The following is a 13,010-nucleotide window of genomic DNA, read 5'->3' on the forward strand; positions in this document are numbered from 1 at the left end:
CCTCCTGCAGAGTTGTGCCCCTCCGATCTCAGCCCTTAGGCAGATGCCTCTTGCTCAAGTGTCAGCCATACCCAGCTCCTCACTGGGTAGCTCAGTAGCCTGGGGGCTCCTTTCCTGGCCCCCATGCACCCTACAGGCATCTCCAGTGTTCCTGTCTAGTCCTGTGCATTTCTTTCTCCCATGAAGTGACAAGCTCCTAGAGAGATCGGGGCCATCTTCCCACCCAGACTCTGTTTTACAGGCACTTGAGAGAAGAGGAGAGGGGAGGAGAGGGGGAGGAGGAGAGAGGAGAGGAGAGGGGAGGGGAGAGGGAGGAGAGAGGAGAGGAGAGAGGAGATGAAAGGAAAGGAGGGGAGGAGAGGGGAGGGGATCACAGTTCTGCTCTCACTGTTGGATTCTGAGAAGGCTCCCAGAAATCATACCACCATATTTTCAATATCGTGAAATAAAATAATAATAAAAGAGCAGCTTTCACATGCGCTCCCCAATCCCTCCTACACTGGACACCAGTCTGGGGCTCCTGGGCTTCCACATCCTGTGGGCACCACATTATCTTCTCCGGGAGGGCGCTCCCTCATATGCCAGGTTCACCTGCTGACTTTCAGTGTAAACAGGAAGACTCCCATGACTCCAAGGGTAATCATGGCCACAAGCTTCCCTCTGGCCTCTAACTCAGCTTCCCAGAGTATAGAACTGTCTCCCACGGCCCTGGGGGAGCTGCCCTCAACTCCTGCGTGAGCCTCTCCTCTCCAACACACCTCCCTGTCCCATCCACGGGAGCTAGTGGCAAGGTCCTCACCCGGATCTTGATTCTGTCTGCTTGGTAACACATGGGCTCTGGCTGTCTTCACCAGGTGTAAGTACCCACGTGGGTGCCCGATGTTTCTACACACTGTTCTTAGGTGACTAACATACCTCCGGCCTTCATGCCTCTCTTTTCCTTATAACCTTCCCATAGCTCCTCCGGTTTTTCCAGGTGTCACTGCCCCAACTCCCCAGCCCCATGACTCTGTGCATCCAGGAATCCCCCCATGCATCTATATGGCCAGTTACTTCTTCAATGAGTACATTTTTAAGTTTTATGTATGTGTTTGAAAAGCAGAGTCACACACACACAGAGACGGAAACAGACTCAGTGAGATCTTCCATCTGCTGGTTCACTCCCCAGATGCCCGCAACAGCCAGGACCAATCCAGGCCAGAGCCAGGAGCCCAGAACTCCATCTAGGACTAGCATGTGGGTGGTAGGAACCCATGTATTTCGAGCCATCACTGCTATCTCCCAGCGTACACCTTAGCAGGAAGCTGGAGTTGGAAGCAGCATAGATGGGACTCAGAAACAGGCACTCCAACATGGGATTGTGAAAAATGGCCTCACCTGGCCACTCAAAGGATGGACTCAGGAAGTGCGGAAAGCAAGACTTTATTAACAATCTTGCACGACCAGGTACGTGGAGGGCCGCACACCTGGGTGCTTTACAGCACGCGATTTATCTCCTAGAAGCAAGTCCCTCCCCTAGTTCCTCACTGGCTGAGTATCTGGGATTCCAGTCTTCCTGGCATTTGGTTCAGCCACAACAACCTGTTTGCCTATGAACTTTTAGGTGCATGTAACCTAGCTGTTACGCTAGCTAGCTACTTGGCTGCAAGCTGTTATGCCAGCTAGCTGTCTACTTACTGCTAAACACCTTATTTTGAAAATGAACCAAATATTTACTTCTCACAGGGACGCAGGCATCCCAAGCAGTGGTTTAACTGCTGCAGCACAGCGCCCACCCCAAGAAGCATTTCTGAGTGCATCATCACAGCCATGTACTGTGTAGGGGCACAGAGTAGGAACATGCTAACATGCAACTCCAGGAGAGAAGCAAATATTAAACCAACAAACATGGGGATGTGCTAAAGGAGGCAATCCCAGGATGCCATGAGAAAAACTAAGAATGACTCTTCCATGGCAGGTGGAGGGGAAGAAAAGACAGCAAATCAACCACAGAAGGTTACAGAAATGCTGGAGGGGGAAGGAGAGAGAAGAGCAAGTACAAGGCTAAGGAGAGGCTGGGTGTGCCTTATCAAAGCCAGCAAGAATGTGACTGGAGCTGGCTAGGAAGGGTGAGGACAGGCGGCTGTGCAAGGCTGGTGGGGCCCTGGCCAGCTTCTCCATGAGGTTCAGTGCTTCTCCTACACTCATACAATGTGTAGCAGAGCCTGTAGGAGCGCTGTCCTAAAGAGGAGAATTTTCTGATTTATATTTCACAATGGTCACCGGGGCTGCTGAACGGAGAGCAGGTTTGTGGGGGCAGTAGTGAGAGCAGGGCCTGTTCCGGAAACCTCAGAATAATGGGATCTCTCGGGGCAGCCACCCGCGGGAGCTCTGCACCTGCTTCTGTCTTTCCCTTGCTTTGTGACAGTGTTGAAAACCACTCAGTTTCTTTGCAGGTTTAAAAGAGAAGAAAAGTAGTGACAGAAGTACTAGCCCCCTTCCCATTACCAGTCTGGATACCTGCTGAGACACCCCTGGGTGCCATAGGGACTCTGAACAGGTGTGACCATCTTTTCCTACCCAGCTTATGGCAATTTCAGTGGGTTTGCACCAGCATGGTGGATCAGCTGGGACCTGCTTGGGTTCTTCTGCTGGATGGACAAAGGCCAAAAAGGCCAAAGGCCAAGGCCAAGGGCAACAAGGGAAGAACTCAGCGCAGCAGCACGCCTGCCTGACCAGGGACGCTATTCTGATGCCTTCTGAGCTAAGTCTGCTTTCACACACAAGAGTGCCTCTTGGACTCCAGGGAATCACATTCAGGTTTTGGAAGCAACTTCCTCTCCTTTTTCTCCTCCTCTCCCTCCCCCAAAAAAGGTTCTCAAGATTTCCCTATGATGCCAAAAGCCTCCTCCTCAGAGTCTGACCAGGTGCCTCTTCGGCCTGGAGCCCTGGCCACCTGGTGTCTCCGCCTTGTCTTTCCTTCTCTGGAGAGCCATCTGCAGTCACACCCCAGCAGCTCCCAGGAGGGCAACAGCCACTGCAAAACAAGGGCTGCAAACTAGAGGGGCTCCCTCTTTTCTCGCCAGTATATCGGGACACGTTCACCATATTAGCTGGAGACTGCCTTTTCCAGACAGAGGTTCTTGTTGGCTCTTATCCTGTCCCACTCTTGTGCATCAAGGAGCCCGGAAATATCTTAATAACCATCTAAAAGTTCTTGATTATGGCTGCATGTTAGAACTTTCTGGAATTCTTTAAACCTATCCAAGCTTAAAATATGGTATATCCAGAGCAGTCATTTGGCACAGTGTTTAAGATGTCGCTTGGGACACCCACATCCCAGACCGGCATGCCTGGTTCAATTCTTGGCTTTACTTCTGATTCTAGCTTCCTGCCAACGCACACCCTGGGAGACAGCAGATGATGGCTCAAGTCTTTGGGTTCCTGCCATTCACATGGGATACCTGGACTGAGTTCTTGGCTCCTGGCTTCAGCCTGGCTCAGCCCTGGGTGTTGCAGGCACTCAGGGAGTGAACCAACAGTTGGAAGATTGCTCTCTTTCTCTTTTTCCTCTCTCTACATTTCAAATAAAATGAAAAATAATTTTAAAATGGTATATCCACAAAATAGAATATTATTGGGCCATAAAAATGAATGAAGTCTATGCTACAACATGGATGAACCTTAAAATTATCATGCTGGCTGGCACCGCAGCTCAATAGGCTAATCCTCCGCCTGTGGCACTGGCACACCAGGTTCTAGTCCCGGTCAGAGCACCGGATTCTGTCCCGGTTGCCCCTCTTCCAGTCCAGCTCTCTGCTGTGGCTCGGGAGTGCAGTGGAGGATGGCCCAAGTGCTTGGGTCCTACATCCGCATGGGAGACCAGGAGAAGCACCTGGCTCCTGGCTTCGGATCAGCGCAGTGCGCCGGCTGCAGCGCGCCGGCCGCAGTGGTCATTGGAGGGTGAACCAACGGTAAAGGAAGACCTTTCTCTCTGTCTCTCTCTCTCACTGTCCACTCTGCCTGTAAAAAAAAAATGCTAAGAACCAGCATTGTGGCATAGCAGCTAAGCCTCTGCCTGAGGTGCCAGACTCCCATACAGGTGCTGGTTTGAGGTCCAGCTGCTCTCTTCTGATCCAGGTCTCTGCTATGGCCTGGGAAAGCAGTAGAAAATGGCCCAAGTACTTGGGCCCCTGCACCCCAGTGGGAGACCCAAAAGAAAGACTATGAAACTTTAATAAAGTCCTTATGAAAAAAAAAAGACTTTAAAAAAAACCTATCATGCTAAGAGAAGGAAGCCAGCCATAGAGAACCACATATTGTAGGATTCCCACAGGGGTGACAGTAGATGAGCAGTGACCCAGGGCTTGGTAGAGGTGGAAAGAAGGAGCAACTGAGAATAGGTGCATCGGTGTCATTTAAAGCTGATGAAAATGTTCTAAAATTAGGTAGAGGTGATGACTGCCCAACTCTGTGAACAGAGAGCCTAAAACTGTGGAACTATAGACGCTCACAGGGTGGATCTCGAAGCCTATGAATTATATCTCAGTAAAGTTGCTAAAATATACCTGGTGCCTGTTCCCCACCTTACAGCAGTTCAGTCAGAACAGCGGGATGTGCAGCCCAGTGTCAGTGGGTGTTCGAAGCTCCCAGGTGAGTGTAACCTAGCAACAGCTGCAAGCCACCGGTCGGGTCTGACCCTCTGTTGGGCGGCAGACGACACTGGCAGCTGGAGAGCTCCCACGACTCTCAGTGTCACTGAGCAGAATCAAGACTTCCCGGCTTCCAAGCCAGGTCACCTCCAGGCTGCCTCTCTGCTTACTCCACTGCCTGACATCCCAGACCGCAAGCCCTTGGGTCTCTCGGACCACTCCCTCTCCCAAACATCCAAATGGCCTCCCCTTCAATATTTCTTTTCTAAACCTGCTGCTATACTCCCCAGCTCATCCAGTCACCTTGAGTCATCTCTGCAGCTGTGATGCCCCCTTCACACCTCCCACCTGCCCTGCAGTTTAGCTTGTTGTTCCCAGACGTCCTCTTTCCTTCCAGTCAATTTCCTACCCATTATGAATTTGCAAGTACCAAAGTGCCTGCATTTACATCCAACACGCAAAACCTGTGCCGTCTTCACCTGAACGGTTCTAACCTTCCAGCCTTCACAGAGAGAAAAAGCGATTCTTCACATGGGGCTGGGCCCCTCGGGGAGGCTGCATAACTGATGCTCAGTACCCCCACTTGGAGTTACATGGCTGTTTAGACTTTGAGGAATCTGAACGGCAAGTTGATATCCAGAGAGAACATAAGAACCTTGTGAGTGATGGCACTGTCAGAGCTGACCACTGGTAGGAATCCAGAAACTGTGACAAGCAGGGTACCATGGGTTTAGCAGGAAAAATAGAAAGACAAAGCTGAATGCTTTCAAAAAATAAAGCTTTAAAAGCAGTATTTTTTTAAGAAGCTGAGAAACAGAGAGGGATTCTATCTGCTGGTTCACTCACCAGATATTTGCAATGGCTCAGGGTAGGCTGGGCCAAAGTCAGGAGGCAAGCTGAAGCCAGAACTCCGTCTGGTTTCCAACCAGAGGCAGAGACCCAACCATCTAAGCCATCGCCTGCTGCCTGCCAGGGTCTGCATTACCAGGAAGCTGGAATTGGGAGGTGGAGCTGGGACTTGGCCCCAGGTACTCAGATATGGTATTCAGATGCTAGTTGGTATGCATCTTACCCACTAAGCCAAATGCCCACTCCTAAAGACAGTTTTTAAATGTTCATTTTTTGTGCACAATTTGCTCAGTGAATGCATCGGGGTTTGTGTCTCCTAAGCACGAAGATATCTGTAATGCTTTCTCCTGGGCACAAAGTTGAGAGAAGGATTATATTTGTTTACATCTGCGTCCTTTCTCCCATTTTTGGCTTTAAACTTTCAAACTTAAAGGGTTTTCTTATGCACTTTGGGGATCTGTCCCCTCTTCACTTCTCCCATTGGTACCTGGCATAGAGCCAAGGCTCAAAAAATACGCTCATTTTAAATTTAATTTTATTTATTTGAAAAGTTGCAGAGAGAGAGAGAGAGAGAGAGAGACTGATTTCCTATCTGTTAGAATACTCCTCAAATTGCAACATCCAGGACTGGGCCACACTGAAGCCAGGAGTCAGGAACTCTATCCAAGTCTCCCATGCTGGTGGCACGGACCCAAATACTTTAGCCATCATTTGCTGCCTCCCAGAGTGTGCATTAGCTGGAAGCTGGAACCGGGAGCAGAGCCGGGACTCAACCCCAGGCACTCTGACATGTACGCAGGCATACCAGGCAGCACCCTAACCAATGCAGGACATGCCAGCCCCCAACAAGTGTGTCTTGAGCCAAGCCCAGAGTAGTGAGTTTCAGATGGAGACGGGGGAATAGGAGCTGGAATTAGAAGCATCACGATGCATATATTTAGTATTATATTGCAAATGACATCACAGGACAAATACTGAACTCCTCCTGTGCTCCAGGTACTGCTGTGGGAACAGAGGCTCATCGCCTCTGGAGATACCTCCACGTGACAGAAGTGAACTTCGCCACACTGGTGGATGGCGACGGAGGAATCCAGTGAATCCTGGGGAAAGTCAGAAACATGGAAATAAGACACTGGCCTCGTTTTTCCCTCACTCTCTCTCCATGGCTCCTTTCTGGGTTTCTTTCCCTCTGTTAAGTGACAAAAGAAGGGAAAGTGGCAAGAAAGGGCAAAATCCCACTCTCTGAATGGCTGCATGAAGTCTGCACGGCACTTGCTCAGATTTTGCATCATTTACTCTCACAACCCCGTGGGCCGCAGGGCATTGGGTCCCTGTGTCTTAGCCCGTTTTCTGTTGATATCACAGAATATCTGAGCCGGGTAATTTATAAAGAAGTTTCCTTGGCTCACAGGCCTGGAGGCCGCATCAGGACACGGCGGTATGGGCCTGAGTCTGGCTCAGCCATCAGGATGCTGCTTGAGATGCCCGTATCCACATCAGAGTTCGAGTCCCCGCTCTGCTCCTGATGCCAGCTCCCTGCTAATGCACACCCTGAGAGGCAGCATTTGATGGCTCAAGTACTTGGGTCTCTGCCCTCCTTGTGGGAGCCCCAGATGGACTTCCTGGTTCCTGGCTTTAGCTTGGCCCAGCCCAGAATGTCGCTGGCATTTGGGGTGTGAACGAGTAGATGGGAGGGCTGTGCGCCCGCCTTTCAAAAAACAAATCAATCAATAACATCTAAAAAGCAAGCAAACAAAACACAGTGGCAGGCAAGCAGAGGGGCAAGCAGGTGCAGGAAGAGAAAGCGAAACACGAGAGGCAGGCTGGCTTTGTAAGATCTGCTCTCACAGTCACTAATCCTCCACGTGAGAACTCCATTAATCCCTCTTAGCTACCCAGGCATCTCAGAAAGGTACCACCCTCTCTCAGCACTGCGTGGGAGACCAAATCCCGCACACTCGGGAGGGGACAAACCAGAGCGCCCTTCCATAGGCAAAGAAGCCAGGGTCACAGAAGACACGGGGTTTGCCACCACCGCATGGCAGAGGCCTGGCTAAGTGTGAATCACTTATGTCTCCACACTCTCCCGCTCAGTTTCCCAAGGAACCTATAAAGCTTTGGGGCTGGGAGGCAGGGTGCAGAAAAAGGGTGGCTAATGAGGCTGCACACATAGCTTTGAGTTGATGGAAAGATGGAAGTTCTGTCTTTAGATACAAACCTGAGACATTTGCATCCACGGCCTGCAATGTCTGCATTGCACATGGGCACTGGTTCAAGTCCTGGCTGCTCCACTGCTGATCCCGCTCCCTGCTAATGCGCCTGGGAAAGCAGCCGAGGATGGCCCAAGTGCTTGAGCCCCAGCCACTCACGTGGGAGACCAAGATGGAGAAACAGATTCCTGGCCAGGCCATTGTGGCCATTTGGGGAATGCACCGGCATACAGAAAGTCTCTCCCTCTTAAGTCCATCTTTCAAATCAGTAAATAAATCTTGGTTATGAAAAAGCGCACCACAGCTCCCCCACCTCACCAGCAGGAGGCAGTCACGGGAGCCCAGCGGCTCATTGGCTCCTCCCGACAGCCTTCGCGCAGGACACGTGACTTTGCAGGCCCTTGGTGCTGGGCGTGGCCTTTGAGTTTGCGTGCGGCCTGCTAGGTGGTTTGCGGCCCGTGGAACCCCCGAGGGCTGCCAGGTGCGGCTGTTGGCACAGCTGGGCGGCAGCCTGGGGTCAACGTGAGGAGGAAGCGGCACCCTGGCCCCGCATTCCCAGCGTTGTGCTGCCTGAAGGGTGTGCCCCAAGGCACGCGCCCCAGCCTCTGGGACCAGCAGGCCCGAGAGGGACGCTGCGCTGACGACGGCGCCTGACGGACCGCGGGGTTCGCCTCTCACCTGGGCTGCTGCTGTTGCTTCGGTTCTGCTCCCCGGGAGCTCCAGCCACCTTCTCCCTCTCCCCTCACCCCATATCGCCGCTCCCACCGGCCCGCTGACTCAGACTGGACCGACGTCGGGCCGATACCACGGACATTTTGGCTTCATCCAGCAGACGACAGGCCGCCCCTGAAGGACTTTGTGCGGAGAGGCAACCTCAGCGTCAGGAAGATTCGTCCTGGCAGGGGTTGCTTGGGCGAGTGGGGCGCCAGCGAAACTTCTGGATTCGATCCCAGAGCCGGCGCCCTTTGAAACGATGGCGCTCTGCTGCCACCTAGAGGCCGCCAGCCTCTATGACAGGAAGCGGTTTACCGGGAGTGGACCCTTCTGGAACAAATCTGGGAACGGAAAATCGCCCGTTGACTTGATAGGCCTGCTTTAAAAGAAAACAAAACAAAACAAAAACAAGAACAAAAAAACGGCGGCTGTGCTGGAGCTTCCAGGGCTGGCCTGGGATTCCATGCCCTGCCTTGAAAGAATGCGGCTTATAAGGAATTCTTGAGTTGCTTCAGGTGTAAAAGCTCCTGGGATGGTCTGGATCCGGGCAGATCAGCATCTTTGCCAAAACACAGGCTTGTCCATTCTCAGGGAAAGAAGGGACAGACAAGTTCTTGCTTCAAATGCCCTTGTGAGGAAGGCAGAGCCTCTTCAGCGGCACACAGGAGAGCGGTTGGCAATGCCCCGCCACCCCCACCCCCAGTCCACCTGCACTGGTAAGGGCCCTGTGATTTACAACCCAATCCAAGAATTAGCCGGTAGGGACGACCAGAGATTGGAATGCAGCAGTGTGAGAGCTAGGCCGAGACCCAAGTCTTTGAATCCCAGGTCCTTTCTGCCAGCATCCACATAACCACAGATTTAAGGGTGGAATTCTTAAAATATTACGTAATTTGTTCCTCTCTTCTCCAAAAGGGGTGCAACCTTATTCCCTATCGATCTTCTCCGGGTCACTAACTCCTGGGAAGTTTACTGTGGCTAAATTTTCTCTTGCCGTTAACTCTGCCTCCTTCCTCGTAGCTAATATTTTCTCAAGAAAGTTTTTCAGTGTAGACAAACAAGGTCATTTCTTTGAGTCTTTGCCAAATCTGCAGTGCACTCTTGCTTGGAGAGAAAATGGAACTCGCCAGCAGCCCAAGACCAGCTTTCCTGGGTCGCGTAGCAAAGGAAGGGCTGTTTTACTCACTGTGCCGCAACTCTAAGAGATTTGCACACTGTTTGCATTTACTCAAAGAATAATTGGCCTAAAAATACACAGTTTGAAGGTAGAAAAGCTAAGATTTAAAATCCCATGGTTGGGGCAGGCATTTGGCCCAGCAGCTGAGTCGCTGCTTGGGACTCCTGCATCTCACATCCAAGTGCCTGGCTCAGGTCCCTGCTCCTCTGCTTCCGACTCTGTTTCCTGCTGGTGTGCACTCTGGGAGGCAGCAGGCGTTGGCTCCAAGACTTGGGTCCCTGCCACCCACATGAGAGACCCACATCCTGTTCCAGGCTTCTGGCTTCAGCCTGGCCCAGCCCTAACTGCTGTGGGCATTTGGGGAGTGAACCAGCAGATGAAAGATCTCTGTCTCTCTCTCACTCTCAATCTACCTTTCAAATACAATGAAAATTTCTTTAAAACATTATTTTTAAAATCCCTGGTCTCCTGACTTCAGATTCCCCTTGCTTCCGAGAGAGCACCTGCCAGAGCCTCACCTCATAAGAGGCCAGGCGGTGGGAGCCCTGAGTGGGGTCCTGGGTCTGCACAGAGGGGCCTGGTTGGGATTGGGCAACAGGTGGGGACTGGGAAAAGTAAAGGTGGGGATCTTGAAAGCAGCTTGGTTGGTGAAAACTCAGACTGATTCTTCTTTCTAGTTGTTGCCTATTTTCGCACTGGACCATGGACTTTTCTAATTTATTCAACTGTGTATTTACTAGAGCCATGTGAGCCATGGTATCTAAGTAATAAGTAAAATACTAAGTTAAAGATACAAAAGTAAGAATCAGACTGGGGGAAAGAGTGTGTGCCAAGGCCCGGTGGTCAGGAGCAGGCACTGGGGACACTCAGACCTTGAAGACTTTCTGAAAAGCCGGCCTCAGGGCCTCCCCTCTGCCCTGGGCGCCTCCGCTTCCCCCCGCCATCCACTGCCTCTTCCTTCTCACAGTGCCTGCTCTCTCTTTTCTATCGGGCTTTCCTGAATTGCGGATATCCTAGAGGAGCCAGGAGAAAGTCAGGCCTCAATTCAGGAGTGAACTCTGTGCTGCCATTCAGGGTGAAGGCCGGGCTGAAAAATCCAAGTCTACCTTTTGCAGTCAGCTTCGCTGAGAGCCAGCTTCCCACCACCTCATCCCCGTCTTTCTTTGCAACTGCTTTTGGGCTTCTTCTTCCCTTCTCAGATGTGTCGCTGTGAGTCTTGGGGCTCAGCTGCGTGGAGGTGGGGTACGCGGTGTCCTCACGGAGGCGGTGATGAGCTTGGAGAGGAGGGACAAGGAGCGAGTAAGTCAGGAAAGGGAGGAGGATGAAGAGGCCCGGAGCAGGAAAGACCACAAGGGAAAGGGGAAGGATGGGAAGAACCTCGAGGTGCGGAATCCCAATTGGAAGTGTGGTCTGGACTTGTCATTTCTGGGTATGTCGACAGGGCTAGGCCTTTGCCCTTGCAGTTAAGATGTTTCTTGGGATGCCTGTATCCCATATCAGAATGTCTGGGTTCGAGTCCTGGCTCTGCTCCCCGTTCTAGCTTCCTGCCAGTACGCACCCAGGGAGGTAGCAAGTGATGGCTCAGAGAGCTGGGTCTCTGCTACCCAGGTGATTGACCTGTACTGAGTTCCTGGCTTCTGGCTCCTGGCTTTGGCCTGGCCCAGGGTAGCAGGGACCCAGCTCTCTGAGCCATCACTTGCTGCTTCCCAGGGTGCTCATTAGCATCAGGAACAAGCCAGGACTTGAACCCAGGCTCTCTGATGTGTACCCCAAGAGGCATCTTAACCACTAGGCCGAACACCTGCCCCCTTCAGGAGCTTTAAAGGATCCTTTTGGGTGGATGAAATGTATTTCAGAGGGCACAGGTTTAAAATTTGGTCATGACCATCAGAGGCTTTGTTCAAGTCAAATGCAGGAGTAAGAAAGAGGCTTGTTGGTCCACAGAGCCTGGAGCCAGGGCTGTATGCCCAGGCCTGGGGCACCCAGGCACTGCCTATCACCAGATGTGCTGTGTGCCTTTGATTTTTATTTTCAAATTTTGACTTTAGACTTACATTTACCTTACTTTATGTTGTTTGGTTTCCTTTTTTTTTTTAAATTTCTAGCGAAGACAGAAAAATGTAATTTGGTTTTGTCCATTACACATATTTCTAATATCAATCTACAATCTACCTCTGTGTATTTTTAGCATTTCCATTTAACCAGTAAAAGGGTTTCAGCATTTATTTATGCTAATTTCAATCTCAGACATTTTACATTTGGTTTTTTTATTGCCCTCTGGGCTTAGCAGATGATTTATTTTGTTTTATTAATTTGACTTTTTTATTTTTCTTGTGTTGAACTTTCATCCCCGATCTTCCCTCAAGCTCTCTTAGCCCCTTTATCAACTTGCCCTAATTTCCTTTCTTCCTGTTTCCTTCCCCCTCTCGTGCACTGACTGGCCTTGACCATGACTGTAAAGAAGAGTGGCCCCAGGAGTCTTAGAAGTGCAGAGCTGCCAACGTGGAAGGGGTTTGACCCTGCAGCTGTCTGGGAGGCTGCCCGTCTGGCTGCCACGATGTACAGAAGATTGTTCTCAGAGTCCTCACCCTGCATTTCCAGACTTCATCTGTTCCAGGCTGTATTCTCTGAAATATTCAGTCCTTGCTTTTTAAAAATCAGTGTCTTCAATATCTAACCAGATTTGCTGAGTAAACCACACGGTGATATGACATGTGACAGTGTGTCGGGGGATGTGGTCAAGGAGGTGACAGCAGCCTGGCCCAGCTGTGGTTGCCCTGTTGGGCCCTGAGTCCTTGATGGGATCTCTATAGGAGCACAGTCACTTGGCCTAGGCTAAGACTTAACTTCTTGTCTGTCTGTTTCCAAGTTGCGCCACCTGCCTTCCAAGGATGTTATAAAAGAGCACTGGGTCTGTGACTCTCCTAAGCATCCTCCCCTCCTTCTGACAATCCTGGGGGAGAAAATGGCCAATACGCACGTTCACCTGAATGGATTATTAAGTAATAGCATTTGGTTCTAGGCAGAGTGAACCATCCATTCTGCATATCCCAGATACATAACTAAAGAACAATTTTCTCTCACACTGTGGGCCTTCCTTTGTTCCCTACCCCCTAAACCTCTCCTTTCTCCCCTGGGTCTCCCTCTGCCAACCCCCAACTCACCCCCAAAGCCACAAAGTATCTCTAACCTCTGCCCTTTACCCCAGGATGTGATACTGGCTTTCCTTTACTGTCTTGGCTGATGAGAGAGGCTAATTGGAGTTTGAAAGACTCCCTTGCTTCCTTCTTAACTGTAGTAGTTTTTGCTTTCAAGGCCAAGGAATCAATATGGGGGTAGAGCTGACAGCAAGTATGTCCCTTACTACTGTATATTAGGTTCTGGGGAAATGACCACCAGATGGGTCATGAGGCCCAGTGGAATCAGTGA

General features: G+C 51.0%; 1 protein-coding gene across 1 annotated transcript in view; it reads left to right on the plus strand.

Annotated features, from left to right (window-relative positions):
• The first annotated feature begins 8,129 nt into the window (after positions 1-8,129).
• The window catches only part of SPMIP3 (sperm microtubule inner protein 3), a 67,752-nt gene continuing 62,871 nt past the window's right edge, over positions 8,130-13,010 (plus strand). Inside the window, exon 1 of the mRNA XM_070055623.1 lies at positions 8,130-9,120. The gene's annotated coding sequence lies outside the window, so the exon portion shown is untranslated. The remainder of the gene's footprint in view (positions 9,121-13,010) is intronic.

Source organism: Oryctolagus cuniculus, chromosome 13 (assembly GCF_964237555.1).
Source record: "Oryctolagus cuniculus chromosome 13, mOryCun1.1, whole genome shotgun sequence".
Lineage (NCBI taxonomy): Eukaryota > Metazoa > Chordata > Mammalia > Lagomorpha > Leporidae > Oryctolagus > Oryctolagus cuniculus.